This window comes from Ascaphus truei, chromosome 11 (assembly GCF_040206685.1).
Source record: "Ascaphus truei isolate aAscTru1 chromosome 11, aAscTru1.hap1, whole genome shotgun sequence".
Taxonomy (NCBI): Eukaryota; Metazoa; Chordata; class Amphibia; order Anura; family Ascaphidae; genus Ascaphus; species Ascaphus truei.
Genome location: NC_134493.1, coordinates 58,534,484 through 58,550,981, shown reverse-complemented (window position 1 = coordinate 58,550,981; position 16,498 = coordinate 58,534,484). Strand labels below are relative to the sequence as shown.

Here is a 16,498-nt window from a genome sequence, read left to right as displayed (position 1 = left end):
ACAGTGGGATAGTCACCGTAACAGGGCAAAGGGGTATAACTGGGGGCAGTGGGATAGTCACCATAACAGGGCAAAGGGGTATAACTGGGGACAGTGGGATAGTCACCGTAACAGGGCAAAGGGGTATAACTGGGGACAGTGGGATAGTCACCGTAACAGGGCAAAGGGGTATAACTGGGGACAGTGGGATAGTTACCGTAACAGGGCAAAGGGGTATAACTGGGGGCAGTGGGATAGTTACCGTAACAGGGCAAAGGGGTATAACTGGGGACAGTGGGATAGTCACCGTAACAGGGCAAAGGGGTATAACTGGGGACAGTGGGATAGTTACCGTAACAGGGCAAAGGGGTATAACTGGGGGCAGTGGGATAGTTACCGTAACAGGGCAAAGGGGTATAACTGGGGGCAGTGGGATAGTCACCGTAACAGGGCAAAGGGGTATAACTGGGGATATTGGGATAGTCACCGTAACAGGGCAAAGGGGTATAACTGGGGGCAGTGGGATAGTTACTGTAACAGGGCAAAGGGGTATAACTGGGGACAGTAGGAAAGTTACCGTAACAGGGCAAAGGGGTATAACTGGGGACAGTGGGATAGTCACCGTAACAGGGCAAAGGGGTATAACTGGGGGCAGTGGGATAGTTACTGTAACAGGGCAAAGGGGTATAACTGGGGGCAGTGGGATAGTCACCGTAACAGGGCAAAGGGGTATAACTGAGGACAGTGGGATAGTTACCGTAACAGGGCAAAGGGGTATAACTGGGGACAGTGGGATAGTTACCGTAACAGGGCAAAGGGGTATAACTGGGGGCAGAGGGATAGTCACCGTAACAGGGCAAAGGGGTATAACTGGGGACAGTGGGATAGTTACCGTAACAGGGCAAAGGGGTATAACTGGGGGCAGTGGGATAACAGGGCAAAGGGGTATAACTGGGGACAGTGGGATAGTTACCGTAACAGGGCAAAGGGGTATAACTGGGGGCAGTGGGATATTTACCGTAACAGGGCAAAGGGGTATAACTGGGGGCAGTGGGATAGTTACCGTAACAGGGCAAAGGGGTATAACTGGGGGCAGTGGGATAGTTACTGTAACAGGGCAAAGGGGTATTACTGGGGACAGTGGGATAGTTACCGTAACAGGGCAAAGGGGTATAACTGGGGACAGTGGGATAGTTACCGTAACAGGGCAAAGGGGTATAACTGGGGGCAGTGGGATAGTTACCGTAACAGGGCAAAGGGGTATAACTGGGGGCAGTGGGATAGTTACCGTAACAGGGCAAAGGGGTATAACTGGGGACAGTGGGATAGTCACCGTAACAGGGCAAAGGGGTATAACTGGGGGCAGTGGGATAGTTACAGTAACAGGGCAAAGGGGTATAACTGGGGGCAGTGGGATAGTTACCGTAACAGGGCAAAGGGGTATAACTGGGGGCAGTGGGATAGTTACCGTAACAGGGCAAAGGGGTATAACTGGGGGCAGTGGGATAGTTACCATAACAGGGCAAAGGGGTATAACTGGGGACAGTGGGATAGTTACCGTTACAGGGCAAAGGGGTATAACTGGGGGCAGTGGGATAGTTACCGTAACAGGGCAAAGGGGTATAACTGGGGGCAGTGGGATAGTTACCGTTACAGGGCAAAGGGGTATAACTGGGGGCAGTGGGATAGTTACCGTAACAGGGCAAAGGGGTATAACTGGGGGCAGTGGGATAGTCACCGTAACAGGGCAAAGGGGTATAACTGGGGATATTGGGATAGTCACCGTAACAGGGCAAAGGGGTATAACTGGGGGCAGTGGGATAGTTACTGTAACAGGGCAAAGGGGTATAACTGGGGACAGTAGGAAAGTTACCGTAACAGGGCAAAGGGGTATAACTGGGGACAGTGGGATAGTCACCGTAACAGGGCAAAGGGGTATAACTGGGGACAGTGGGATAGTTACCGTAACAGGGCAAAGGGGTATAACTGGGGGCAGTGGGATAGTCACCGTAACAGGGCAAAGGGGTATAACTGGGGGCAGTGGGATAGTTACTGTAACAGGGCAAAGGGGTATAACTGGGGGCAGTGGGATAGTCACCGTAACAGGGCAAAGGGGTATAACTGAGGACAGTGGGATAGTTACCGTAACAGGGCAAAGGGGTATAACTGGGGACAGTGGGATAGTTACCGTAACAGGGCAAAGGGGTATAACTGGGGGCAGAGGGATAGTCACCGTAACAGGGCAAAGGGGTATAACTGGGGACAGTGGGATAGTTACCGTAACAGGGCAAAGGGGTATAACTGGGGGCAGTGGGATAACAGGGCAAAGGGGTATAACTGGGGACAGTGGGATAGTTACCGTAACAGGGCAAAGGGGTATAACTGGGGGCAGTGGGATATTTACCGTAACAGGGCAAAGGGGTATAACTGGGGGCAGTGGGATAGTTACCGTAACAGGGCAAAGGGGTATAACTGGGGGCAGTGGGATAGTTACTGTAACAGGGCAAAGGGGTATTACTGGGGACAGTGGGATAGTTACCGTAACAGGGCAAAGGGGTATAACTGGGGACAGTGGGATAGTTACCGTAACAGGGCAAAGGGGTATAACTGGGGGCAGTGGGATAGTTACCGTAACAGGGCAAAGGGGTATAACTGGGGGCAGTGGGATAGTTACCGTAACAGGGCAAAGGGGTATAACTGGGGACAGTGGGATAGTCACCGTAACAGGGCAAAGGGGTATAACTGGGGGCAGTGGGATAGTTACAGTAACAGGGCAAAGGGGTATAACTGGGGGCAGTGGGATAGTTACCGTAACAGGGCAAAGGGGTATAACTGGGGGCAGTGGGATAGTTACCGTAACAGGGCAAAGGGGTATAACTGGGGGCAGTGGGATAGTTACCATAACAGGGCAAAGGGGTATAACTGGGGACAGTGGGATAGTTACCGTTACAGGGCAAAGGGGTATAACTGGGGGCAGTGGGATAGTTACCGTAACAGGGCAAAGGGGTATAACTGGGGGCAGTGGGATAGTTACCGTTACAGGGCAAAGGGGTATAACTGGGGGCAGTGGGATAGTTACCGTAACAGGGCAAAGGGGTATAACTGGGGACAGTGGGATAGTTACCGTAACAGGGCAAAGGGGTATAACTGGGGGCAGTGGGATAGTCACCGTAACAGGGCAAAGGGGTATAACTGGGGACAGTGGGATAGTCACCGTAACAGGGCAAAGGGGTATAACTGGGGACAGTGGGATAGTCACCGTAACAGGGCAAAGGGGTATAACTGGGGACAGTGGGATAGTTACCGTAACAGGGCAAAGGGGTATAACTGGGGACAGTGGGATAGTCACTGTAACAGGGCAAAGGGGTATAACTGGGGGCAGTGGGATAGTTACCGTAACAGGGCAAAGGGGTATAACTGGGGACAGTGGGATAGTTACCGTAACAGGGCAAAGGGGTATAACTGGGGGCAGTGGGATAGTTACCCTAACAGGGCAAAGGGGTATAACTGGGGGCAGTGGGATAGTCACCGTAACAGGGCAAAGGGGTATAACTGGGGGCAGTGGGATAGTCACCGTAACAGGGCAAAGGGGTATAACTGGGGACAGTGGGATAGTTACCGTAACAGGGCAAAGGGGTATAACTGGGGACAGTGGGATAGTCACCGTAACAGGGCAAAGGGGTATAACTGGGGACAGTGGGATAGTCACCGTAACAGGGCAAAGGGGTATAACTGGGGGCAGTGGGATAGTTACTGTAACAGGGCAAAGGGGTATAACTGGGGGCAGTGGGATAGTTACCGTAACAGGGCAAAGGGGTATAACTGGGGACAGTGGGATAGTCACTGTAACAGGGCAAAGGGGTATAACTGGGGGCAGTGGGATAGTTACCGTAACAGGGCAAAGGGGTATAACTGGGGACTGTGGGATAGTTACCGTAACAGGGCAAAGGGGTATAACTGGGGGCAGTGGGATAGTTACCCTAACAGGGCAAAGGGGTATAACTGGGGGCAGTGGGATAGTCACCGTAACAGGGCAAAGGGGTATAACTGGGGGCAGTGGGATAGTCACCGTAACAGGGCAAAGGGGTATAACTGGGGACAGTGGGATAGTTACCGTAACAGGGCAAAGGGGTATAACTGGGGACAGTGGGATAGTCACCGTAACAGGGCAAAGGGGTATAACTGGGGACAGTGGGATAGTTACCGTAACAGGGCAAAGGGGTATAACTGGGGACAGTGGGATAGTTACCGTAACAGGGCAAAGGGGTATAACTGGGGACAGTGGGATAGTTACCGTAACAGGGCAAAGGGGTATAACTGGGGACAGTGGGATAGTCACCGTAACAGGGCAAAGGGGTATAACTGGGGACAGTGGGATTGTCACCGTAACAGGGCAAAGGGGTATAACTGGGGGCAGTGGGATAGTCACCGTAACAGGGCAAAGGGGTATAACTGGGGGCAGTGGGATAGTTACCGTAACAGGGCAAAGGGGTATAACTGGGGGCAGTGGGATAGTCACCGTAACAGGGCAAAGGGGTATAACTGGGGACAGTGGGATAGTCACCGTAACAGGGCAAAGGGGTATAACTGGGGACAGTGGGATAGTCACCGTAACAGGGCAAAGGGGTATAACTGGGGGCAGTGGGATAGTCACCGTAACAGGGCAAAGGGGTATAACTGGGGGCAGTGGGATAGTTACTGTAACAGGGCAAAGGGGTATAACTGGGGACAGTGGGATAGTCACCGTAACAGGACAAAGGGGTATAACTGGGGACAGTGGGATAGTCACCATAACAGGGCAAAGGGGTATAACTGGGGGCAGTGGGATAGTTACCGTAACAGGGCAAAGGGGTATAACTGGGGACAGTGGGATAGTCACCGTAACAGGGCAAAGGGGTATAACTGGGGGCAGTGGGATAGTCACCATAACAGGGCAAAGGGGTATAACTGGGGACAGTGGGATAGTCACCGTAACAGGGCAAAGGGGTATAACTGGGGACAGTGGGATAGTCACCGTAACAGGGCAAAGGGGTATAACTGGGGACAGTGGGATAGTTACCGTAACAGGGCAAAGGGGTATAACTGGGGGCAGTGGGATAGTTACCGTAACAGGGCAAAGGGGTATAACTGGGGACAGTGGGATAGTCACCGTAACAGGGCAAAGGGGTATAACTGGGGACAGTGGGATAGTTACCGTAACAGGGCAAAGGGGTATAACTGGGGGCAGTGGGATAGTTACCGTAACAGGGCAAAGGGGTATAACTGGGGGCAGTGGGATAGTCACCGTAACAGGGCAAAGGGGTATAACTGGGGATATTGGGATAGTCACCGTAACAGGGCAAAGGGGTATAACTGGGGGCAGTGGGATAGTTACTGTAACAGGGCAAAGGGGTATAACTGGGGACAGTAGGAAAGTTACCGTAACAGGGCAAAGGGGTATAACTGGGGACAGTGGGATAGTCACCGTAACAGGGCAAAGGGGTATAACTGGGGACAGTGGGATAGTTACCGTAACAGGGCAAAGGGGTATAACTGGGGGCAGTGGGATAGTCACCGTAACAGGGCAAAGGGGTATAACTGGGGGCAGTGGGATAGTTACTGTAACAGGGCAAAGGGGTATAACTGGGGGCAGTGGGATAGTCACCGTAACAGGGCAAAGGGGTATAACTGAGGACAGTGGGATAGTTACCGTAACAGGGCAAAGGGGTATAACTGGGGACAGTGGGATAGTTACCGTAACAGGGCAAAGGGGTATAACTGGGGGCAGAGGGATAGTCACCGTAACAGGGCAAAGGGGTATAACTGGGGACAGTGGGATAGTTACCGTAACAGGGCAAAGGGGTATAACTGGGGGCAGTGGGATAACAGGGCAAAGGGGTATAACTGGGGACAGTGGGATAGTTACCGTAACAGGGCAAAGGGGTATAACTGGGGGCAGTGGGATATTTACCGTAACAGGGCAAAGGGGTATAACTGGGGGCAGTGGGATAGTTACCGTAACAGGGCAAAGGGGTATAACTGGGGGCAGTGGGATAGTTACTGTAACAGGGCAAAGGGGTATTACTGGGGACAGTGGGATAGTTACCGTAACAGGGCAAAGGGGTATAACTGGGGACAGTGGGATAGTTACCGTAACAGGGCAAAGGGGTATAACTGGGGGCAGTGGGATAGTTACCGTAACAGGGCAAAGGGGTATAACTGGGGGCAGTGGGATAGTTACCGTAACAGGGCAAAGGGGTATAACTGGGGACAGTGGGATAGTCACCGTAACAGGGCAAAGGGGTATAACTGGGGGCAGTGGGATAGTTACAGTAACAGGGCAAAGGGGTATAACTGGGGGCAGTGGGATAGTTACCGTAACAGGGCAAAGGGGTATAACTGGGGGCAGTGGGATAGTTACCGTAACAGGGCAAAGGGGTATAACTGGGGGCAGTGGGATAGTTACCATAACAGGGCAAAGGGGTATAACTGGGGACAGTGGGATAGTTACCGTTACAGGGCAAAGGGGTATAACTGGGGGCAGTGGGATAGTTACCGTAACAGGGCAAAGGGGTATAACTGGGGGCAGTGGGATAGTTACCGTTACAGGGCAAAGGGGTATAACTGGGGGCAGTGGGATAGTTACCGTAACAGGGCAAAGGGGTATAACTGGGGACAGTGGGATAGTTACCGTAACAGGGCAAAGGGGTATAACTGGGGGCAGTGGGATAGTCACCGTAACAGGGCAAAGGGGTATAACTGGGGACAGTGGGATAGTCACCGTAACAGGGCAAAGGGGTATAACTGGGGACAGTGGGATAGTCACCGTAACAGGGCAAAGGGGTATAACTGGGGACAGTGGGATAGTTACCGTAACAGGGCAAAGGGGTATAACTGGGGACAGTGGGATAGTCACTGTAACAGGGCAAAGGGGTATAACTGGGGGCAGTGGGATAGTTACCGTAACAGGGCAAAGGGGTATAACTGGGGACAGTGGGATAGTTACCGTAACAGGGCAAAGGGGTATAACTGGGGGCAGTGGGATAGTTACCCTAACAGGGCAAAGGGGTATAACTGGGGGCAGTGGGATAGTCACCGTAACAGGGCAAAGGGGTATAACTGGGGGCAGTGGGATAGTCACCGTAACAGGGCAAAGGGGTATAACTGGGGACAGTGGGATAGTTACCGTAACAGGGCAAAGGGGTATAACTGGGGACAGTGGGATAGTCACCGTAACAGGGCAAAGGGGTATAACTGGGGACAGTGGGATAGTCACCGTAACAGGGCAAAGGGGTATAACTGGGGGCAGTGGGATAGTCACCGTAACAGGGCAAATGGGTATAACTGGGGACAGTGGGATAGTTACCGTAACAGGGCAAAGGGGTATAACTGGGGGCAGTGGGATAGTTACCGTAACAGGGCAAAGGGGTATAACTGGGGACAGTGGGATAGTCACCATAACAGGGCAAAGGGGTATAACTGGGGGCAGTGGGATAGTTACCGTAACAGGGCAAAGGGGTATAACTGGGGACAGTGGGATAGTCACCGTAACAGGGCAAAGGGGTATAACTGGGGGCAGTGGGATAGTTACCGTAACAGGGCAAAGGGGTATAACTGGGGGCAGTGGGATAGTCACCGTAACAGGGCAAAGGGGTATAACTGGGGACAGTGGGATAGTTACCGTAACAGGGCAAAGGGGTATAACTGGGGGCAGTGGGATAGTTACCGTAACAGGGCAAAGGGGTATAACTGGGGGCAGTGGGATAGTTACCGTAACAGGGCAAAGGGGTATAACTGGGGACAGTGGGATAGTCACCGTAACAGGGCAAAGGGGTATAACTGGGGACAGTGGGATAGTTACCGTAACAGGGCAAAGGGGTATAACTGGGGATATTGGGATAGTCACCGTAACAGGGCAAAGGGGTATAACTGGGGGCAGTGGGATAGTTACTGTAACAGGGCAAAGGGGTATAACTGTGGGCAGTGGGATAGTTACTGTAACAGGGAAAAGGGGTATAACTGGGGACAGTGGGATAGTTACTGTAACAGGGCAAAGGGGTATAACTGGGGACAGTGGGATAGTTACCGTAACAGGGCAAAGGGGTATAACTGGGGGCAGTGGGATAGTTACCGTAACAGGGCAAAGGGGTATAACTGGGGACAGTGGGATAGTTACCGTAACAGGGAAAAGGGGTATAACTGGGGACAGTGGGATAGTCACCGTAACAGGGCAAAGGGGTATAACTGGGGGCAGTGGGATAGTTACCGTAACAGGGAAAAGGGGTATAACTGGGGACAGTGGGATAGTCACCGTAACAGGGCAAAGGGGTATAACTGGGGACAGTGGGATAGTTACCGTAACAGGGCAAAGGGGTATAACTGGGGACAGTGGGATAGTTACCGTAACAGGGAAAAGGGGTATAACTGGGGACAGTGGGATAGTTACTGTAACAGGGCAAAGGGGTATAACTGGGGGCAGTGGGATAGTCACCGTAACAGGGCAAAGGGGTATAACTGGGGGCAGTGGGATAGTTACCGTAACAGGGAAAAGGGGTATAACTGGGGACAGTGGGATAGTTACCGTAACAGGGCAAAGGGGTATAACTGGGGGCAGTGGGATAGTTACCGTAACAGGGAAAAGGGGTATAACTGGGGACAGTGGGATAGTTACCGTAACAGGGAAAAGGGGTATAACTGGGGACAGTGGGATAGTCACCGTAACAGGGCAAAGGGGTATAACTGGGGACAGTGGGATAGTCACCGTAACAGGGCAAAGGGGTATAACTGGGGGCAGTGGGGTAGTTACCGTAACAGGGCAAAGGGATCTCTACAATATTTCAGCCAAATATAAATATTCCTAGACATGTTATCAACTTTTTACATTTCCACGGAAAACAAATTCTCTGTAGAGTTTGGATCATCTCGTACCAATGTCATGTGAGGATCAGACTGTTTGTCAGGCCTGAAAGAGGCACTTCTTTAACCCGGGCTGTGCTAAAAAAAAAACTGTGTAATGTGGCAACCAAAATCTTATAAGGGTTCATGTTAAAATGGATTTGGAGTAAAAAGTGACACTGTGTTCTCATTTGCATGTAATTGCCCAGAATCCCTGGCTGCAGTGGAAGCACTGTATGCTAAGAGATAATGGGGAATAGCAGGGGTGCCGACCGGTCTGAAACATGTGACTGTGCTCACACGGGGCGTTGTTATTCAAAGTAATAATTACATTTCTATTAGCAAACAGATAAACATACAGAGCGGATATGCTTGAATTTACGGGCTCAGAGAAAAGCAAAACATATTCATGGTCGCAAGATGCAAAGAGTTAAATCTGGTTTTAAAGGCTGGTTGAATCTTTTTAAGGGCTGTTCTATAATGTGCACGTGCTGCACGCTTTTTGTGTGTATGCTGTGCGCGAGTGAGGTACGCTATGTGTGTGTGTGTGTGTATGTGTGTATGTGTGTGTGTATGTGTGTGTGTGTGTGTATATTTGTGTGTGTGTATGTGTGTGTGTGTATGTGTGTTTGTTTAAATAAGTTTGGAAATAAATACTTTAATAAATGTTTTAATAAAGTTACACACACACACTCACACACACACACTCACACACACACGCACACATACACACACACATACACACACGCACACACACACACATTTTCAGCGGCTTGAAATCATTCTTTTTCTCATCCTCCCCCCTGTCGGCCGTTTCCATTCTCCCTGCCGTGCGTGCGCAGCACCATTATAAAATGGCTGACTAACCTCAGCCAACTAAAACTGCCGCGCGCGCAGTATAGAACCGGCCTAAGAAATCTACCTGCGCTGATAAGTTGTTTTACAGATGTGTGACTGCCCCTTTAACAACAGCTGGTTGTGATCTGACGGTACAAGCGCAAGACATGGAAATGCGCATAATACTCACATGGAACATGTTCCACAAACAGGCACTGAGTCTGTGCCGCACTGCAGGGAAGGGACTTGCAGTAACCTGGTGCACAGGTAAGGCATTCCAGAGCTTCACCTGGGGAGAATGCACAATACAAACGGCTGAGCACAATACACAGAGTCACGGTATGTACAGTATGAGGAACGCTATATTACTGTGGGGCATTAAGAGATCTAATCACTGACATCTCCCAGACACAGTACCAGTGCAAATATATATATATATAGCACCTGATGGATTATAGAAAAGGAATACCATTAAAAGCTATTTTCCTTTGGTACATTGAATTCAATTCTTTTGCACTGGTTTTGCCCTAGAATTGTAGCCGGAATAGTTTCAGTGGTGTCCAATGTGACGTTCGTGAGGATTTGGCCCGGGATTAAAGGGGTTACACCCAAATTGGCCACCTTCTAACCTCACCAGGGAGACAAAGGGTTAACTGGGCTGAGGTCCAGAAATGTGATTTAATCCCTGTTATGGCATGAAATGTGTTTTCCCCTGTTCCCCTGTTCCCCTGTTCCATTGTAATATCTGGTTTAATCAGTGTCTGCATCACACATACACTAGGGTTGCTGCGGGAGGGAAAGGGTTAATGTTAAAATAGTGATTATAGCCCGTTGTTCCCTTTTTCCCGCCTTTTCATGCTCCATTTTCAGCCGTCTAAATGTATATTCCCCTGTTCCCCCATGTTTTATTGTTATATCAGTGTCTGCATCACACACACTGGGGCTTAAGGGGTTAATAAGCTACAGTTTAAGAAAATACCACTGTATTGTGTCTTTTCAGAAAATCTGGACTTCAAAAGGCTTAATTGAATTTGAATGTGAAAAGCAGAAGGGTTTTTTAGTGTACAGTATGTTAATACCTGTTTGCAGGAAGCTACGGTGGGTTGTGAGCGTTATAACTCACACCTCTGCTTCAAGAGGTCTGGGGCATTGAGTGTGTAATGTAAAACACTGGGGACAAATGTCCCCGTCCCCGTCCCCCCAGGGGTCCCTGCTTCAAAGGGTTTATTGATGGGGCAAGGGTGGGGCACCCAAGGAGGAAATCAGAATGAGTGACCTTATTAAATATAAGAATATTATGAGATGTCCTTGGCCGAACATGCTAAGAGTTACATATGTGTATTTGTGACCCCAAGCCCCACCTGGGAAGTCTAAACACTTCATATCTAACAGCTACTAAGAGTCAGATATTAATATCTCTCTTAATTTTAATATTACACTGTAATGTTTGGTCTCTGTGGGAGCGTCAGACGTGACGGAATGTATTAATATGTCTCGCATACCAGTAAGTAACACTGAACTGAAGTTATGAAGTTAGGTAGGTATTTACAGCAGATATGGAATTTTGGTCCTATTCTATTATGGTAATAAGCAGGGAAAACATCCTGCTGGAATTTACATAGCCTGGTCATCAAAGGCTAAATTGCTTAATTATTTATGCTTGGCCCTAGGGACCAAAGGAACTGAATGTTCTTGTAAATGTGGTACTTCACACTTCAATGGAAGTCCAAAATCAGCTTCAAAGAACTTCAAAAGGTCTTTTGCTAGACGGCTCGGCGCCGTGAATGGGAGAGAAGGGTTAAAATGATATATAAGTCAGAGTCAACTTTACTCATTGTCTTCATGTCTTCATGCAAATGTCTTCATGTATGCATGTCTTCAAGCCTGTATCTTTATGCAATGTCTTGAGATGATGCAGGTATTGCTGTATGAACTGCCAGTCCAGATGGGACTGTTTCATCATTGCCATCTTTAAGTAAGTGCCTATATTTTGCTGTTATTTGTACATTTTTGTTGTGTTCACCTTTATCAAGGAATAAATTATATTTTATCATATCTAAGTCTCGTCCCAGTTCAAACCCAGGTATATATATATATATTTTTTTATATATATTTTGGTGTATTATTAATAGCCTGTCATAAGCTACCGTCACATCCAACTCCAGTCTCGGGTCAGGTATTCAGTATATCCCTGCTTCAGCACAGGTGGCTTAATCAGTGGCTCAGTCATTCCAGAAAAAAACTAAAATCTAAAATCCGACAGGTGAAAAATGGGCAAGGGTAATTCTGAGATCCAATAAAACATTGGGCCGTGGTGCGGTTGCAGAACGGACCGTGACATGGGTCAGATGACAAAAACCCCTATTACAATCAGGCATGAAGGGAAGTCTTGAAACAGACACAAAGAAAAACCTTGCTCTCCTCACTCAAAAGGAAAAAGGAGGTGCAGATTGAAAATTAAATGCAAAAACACACAAAGTGACCAAGAGAGGTCACAAAAGTCCCTCACAACTGCACTCATTCCTTAGTCTAATATGTAACTTTAAGTGCCAGTTAAATTAACTGTTACCAATAATATACTCAATTGATGTAGACCAACAGGAAGAAGAACCACTAAGCTACTCTATGGTAAAACAGACAATAATGACAACTTTAATACAAAATAAAACCCGGCGAAATGCATAAAATTACAACTGTTGTACATAAACTAAAAAGATCCCCCAGTGGGCAAATAAGGAGCAGTCAGGTGATGACAGGGTCTAATTGGACCTTTATATAATATTATTCATCCCCATAGAAAATATCTAAATGAGGAGAATCCCAAGAAGATTAAACCCTGCAGAATCACCTCACCGGACTCAGTTGCAGAATAGTAAGTATCAGTAGGTAAAATACCACATAGAAGAACACTGACCACACTTAGTAGTTAACACTGCTGCAACCCAACAGGAATACACACTGCTGTGATCAGAATAAATCCCCTTAGTAAGAGCCCCACTCGTGTGTAATGCATCACTAAATAAGCAATAAATAATAGCATTAGTAATATATGCAGAAACAACACAACCTGATAGTTGCAGCTGTAAAGACGGCAGTAATGTTAATGCCCGATGAGTGTAACTGAGTGTTCAGCGCTACTAACGACTCTCCCAGTAGTGGGGGCTGCCAGCAAGCTCCATTAGCGCCCACGTGACGGTCAGCGTGATGACGTCACTTTAGCCCTACGACCGTTTCGCGCATTCATGCGCTTCTTCATGGGGAGGCCGTTTTTACAGCTACAACTATCAGGTTGTATTGTTTCTGCATATATTACTAATGCTATTATTTATTGCTTATTTAGTGATGCATTACACACGAGTGGGGCTCTTACTAAGGGGATTTATTACGATCACAGCAGTGTGTATTCCTGTCGGGTTGCAGCAGTGTTAACTACTAAGTGTGGTCAGTGTTCTTCTATGTGGTATTTTACCTACTGATACTTACTATTCTGCAACTGAGTCCGGTGAGGTGATTCTGCAGGGTTTAATCTTCTTGGGATTCTCCTCATTTAGATATTTTCTATGGGGATGAATAATATTATATAAAGGTCCAATTAGCCCCTGTTATCACCTGACTGCTCCTTATTTGCCCATTGGGGGATCTTTTTAGTTTATGTACAACAGTTGTAATTTTATGCATTTCGCCGGGTTTTATTTTGTATTAAAGTTGTCATTATTATCTGTTTTACCATAGAGTAGCTTAGTGGTTCTTCTTCCTGTTGGTCTACATCAATTGAGTATATCATTGGTAACAGTTAATTTAACTGGCACTTAAAGTTACATATTAGACTAAGGAATGAGTGCAGTTGTGAGGGACTTTTGTGACCTCTCTTGGTCACTTTGTGTGTTTTTGCATGAAGGGAAGTCACAAGTCACATAATCTGGCCATAGGGCCTGAGTTTGGAAGTCTCCTAAATCTACATGATTATTAATAATAATAATAATAATAATAATAACATGTTCTGCTAGTACGCAGCGCTTTTTGGAGACGTGGTCCCTGCCCCGTGGAGCTTACAATCTATGTTTTTGGTGCTTGAGGCACAGGGAGATAAAGTGACTTGCACAAAGTCACATTACAGGGAATTGAATCAGACTCCCCTGCTTCACACTCAGTGCCAGTCAGTGTCTTTACTCACTGTGCCGCTCCTTCTCCCAGGTTCCCCTGCGTCACACTCAGTGCCAGTTAGTGTCTTTACTCACTGAGCCGCTCCTTCTCCCAGGTTCCCCTGCCTCACACTCAGTGCCAGTCAGTGTCTTTACTCACTGAGCCGCTTCTTCTCCCAGGTTCCCCTGCTTCCCACTCAGTGCCAGTCAGTGTATTTACTCACTGAGCCGCTCCTTCTCCCAGGTTCCCCTGCTTCACACTCAGTGGCAGTAAGTGTCTTTACTCCCTGAGCCGCTCCATCTCCCAGGTTCCCCTGCCTCACACTCAATGCCAGTCAGTGTCTTTACTCACGGAGCTGCTCATTCTCCCAGGTTCCCCTGCTTCACACTCAGTGCCAGTCAGTCTTTACTCACGGAGCCGCTCCTTCTCCTGCTTCACACTCAGTGCCAGTCAGTGTCTTTACTCACTGAGCTGCTCCTTCTCCCAGGTCCCCCTGCTTCACACTCAGTGCCAGTCAGTGTCTTTACTCACTGAGCCGCTCCTTCTCCCAGGTCCCCCTGCTTCACACTCAGTGCCAGTCAGTGTCTTTACTCACTGAGCCGCTCCTTCTCCCAGGTTCCCCTGCCTCACACTCAGTGCCAGTCAGTGTCTTTACACACTGAGCCGCTCCTTTTCCCAGGTTCCCCTGCTTCACACTCAGTGCCAGTCAGTGTCTTTACTCACTGAGCCGTTCCTTCTCCCAGGCTCCCCTGCTTCACACAGTGCCAGTCAGTGCCGTTACTCACTGAGCCGCTCCTTCTCCCAGGTTCCCCTGCTTCACTCCCAGTGCCAGTCAGTGTCTTTACTCACTGAGCCGCTCCTTCTCCCAGGCTCCCCTGCTTCACACTCAGTGCCAGTCAGTGTCTTTACTCACTGAGCCGGTCCTTCTCCCAGGTTCCCCTGCTTCACACTCAGTGCCAGTCAGTGTCTTTACTCACTGAGACGCTCCTGCATAAAGGTTCCCTGCCTCACACTCAGTGTCAGTCAGTATCTTTACACACTGAGCCGCTCCTTCTCCCAGGTTCCCCTGCTTCACACTCAGTGCCAGTCAGTGTCTCTACTCACGGAGCCTCTCCTTCTCATTAGGATAACAAAAGTCTGAGTGTGATCGGGAGTTGGACAACCTACATCTTGTTCATATGTAACCTAAGTGCTTGCAGCTTTACTAAAGTGTGGGCTTCTCAGAAGATGAAGCTGAGAATTACGAGACCATCCCCAATAGATGTGAATATTGTCCAATTAAATGACCTTCCAGCGATAGGGTTCCGGGTCTCACTACACAGATGGTTCCAGTTACTCAACTACTTCACTTTGTGGAAGTTACCAAGTTTCCCTTATGTCTAAATATCATTCTGTGAATTTAGCTGAAGTTTAATATTAATTTTCTTTTTTTTTAACCTCACTTCACTTGAACTTGGAGATTATTGTGAAATCAACCCAATTAGTTTTTTTAATATTAGACATTTTCAGAGATGGAAAACATACCCACCCTCCAGCCTTCTCCATTTCTAATACATAATATCATCATAAGAACATAAAACTGTGACCTACCCCATTGCAGAGAGCTCAGCAGAAGTAGGACTGTGAGATGATAAACTGAGGCCATTCTGTGCAGTTTCGGATAAGACCTGGAGATAAATGGAATGAGGGAGGCAGGGAGCAGACATTTCTGTATTCACTGTACGTACAGTGTGATTAAATAATCCCTATAATATCCCTTCTTGCATGTAATATTATCCCCATATTATGTCTCTATTCTGTCATTGTAGGAATATATGAATCTCACAAGATGTCTGATCTTAGCCTGTCCAACTGCACGTTCTCTCCAACACGTCCTCAAACATATCTCATGTTTCCTTCAAATTAAAGGTCATTTCAATAATAAAGTGATCAGAGAATTCTCTTATTCCCTCTTTCCCTGATAATCATTCTTGTTTTATTTATTCCAATCACTCATTTTATCTGTCCATATTCCATGTGTATCCTCTGTGTGTTTTATTTTCTATTCTGCCTCAAATATCTGCATATACCTATTTTTGGTCACCTGCAGCTGACCCCCGTCTCTCCTTACTCTGACCTACTGTATTATTATTATACTTGTTTAACATCTCAAATCTATATACCTCAATGCCCTTCTTTCTGTCTGTCCTTCACTTTATTCTGTCTGCCTTTTACAGTAGCCTCTCTCCTCCCCAGTGCCCCAATCTATCAGTATCTTGTATCTACAAACTTCTCCCTATGAGCCCAGGCATATTTAGCATTTTCCCCAGCAATACTCACCTGTATTACCTGAGTTCTCACCTGTATTACCTGGCTGTCACTGTGTCTTGTATTCCGTTTGCTTCCTTATTTATTCAGTCCTGACTCCCTATCTCACACATTCGTGGGACATCACATTTTATCAACAGTTCCAAAAAGACAATCAACATTTGGATTCAGGAGGGTGAATTAATGAAACAATTACTTGTCTGGCTCAATTTTGACATCATGTGCCTGCTGTGATCTCTCTTTAGTAATTGGTGCTTCCATGGTTAACCAAGACTCTATTACAGCTGTCACTATGTTATACTTTATATACTTTCACACAGTAATAACTTTCCGCTGCTGCAGCTAGTCTGGGTTTCAT

General features: G+C 47.8%; 1 long non-coding RNA gene across 2 annotated transcripts in view; it reads right to left on the bottom strand.

Moving 5' to 3' along the window:
* LOC142463619 (uncharacterized) overlaps window positions 1-16,492 on the bottom strand; it is a 28,758-nt gene extending 12,266 nt beyond the window's left edge. Inside the window, exons 1-3 of one of the 2 annotated variants that reach the window (XR_012787466.1) lie at window positions 16,174-16,492; window positions 15,424-15,500; window positions 9,881-9,979 (exon numbers count right to left, since the gene is read on the bottom strand). This is a non-coding gene — a long non-coding RNA (uncharacterized LOC142463619). Of the gene's footprint in view, window positions 1-9,880; window positions 9,980-15,423; window positions 15,501-16,152 lie in introns of both variants that reach the window. The other variant, XR_012787465.1, reaches the window with a different exon arrangement.
* Between the last annotated feature and the right edge of the window lie 6 nt (window positions 16,493-16,498).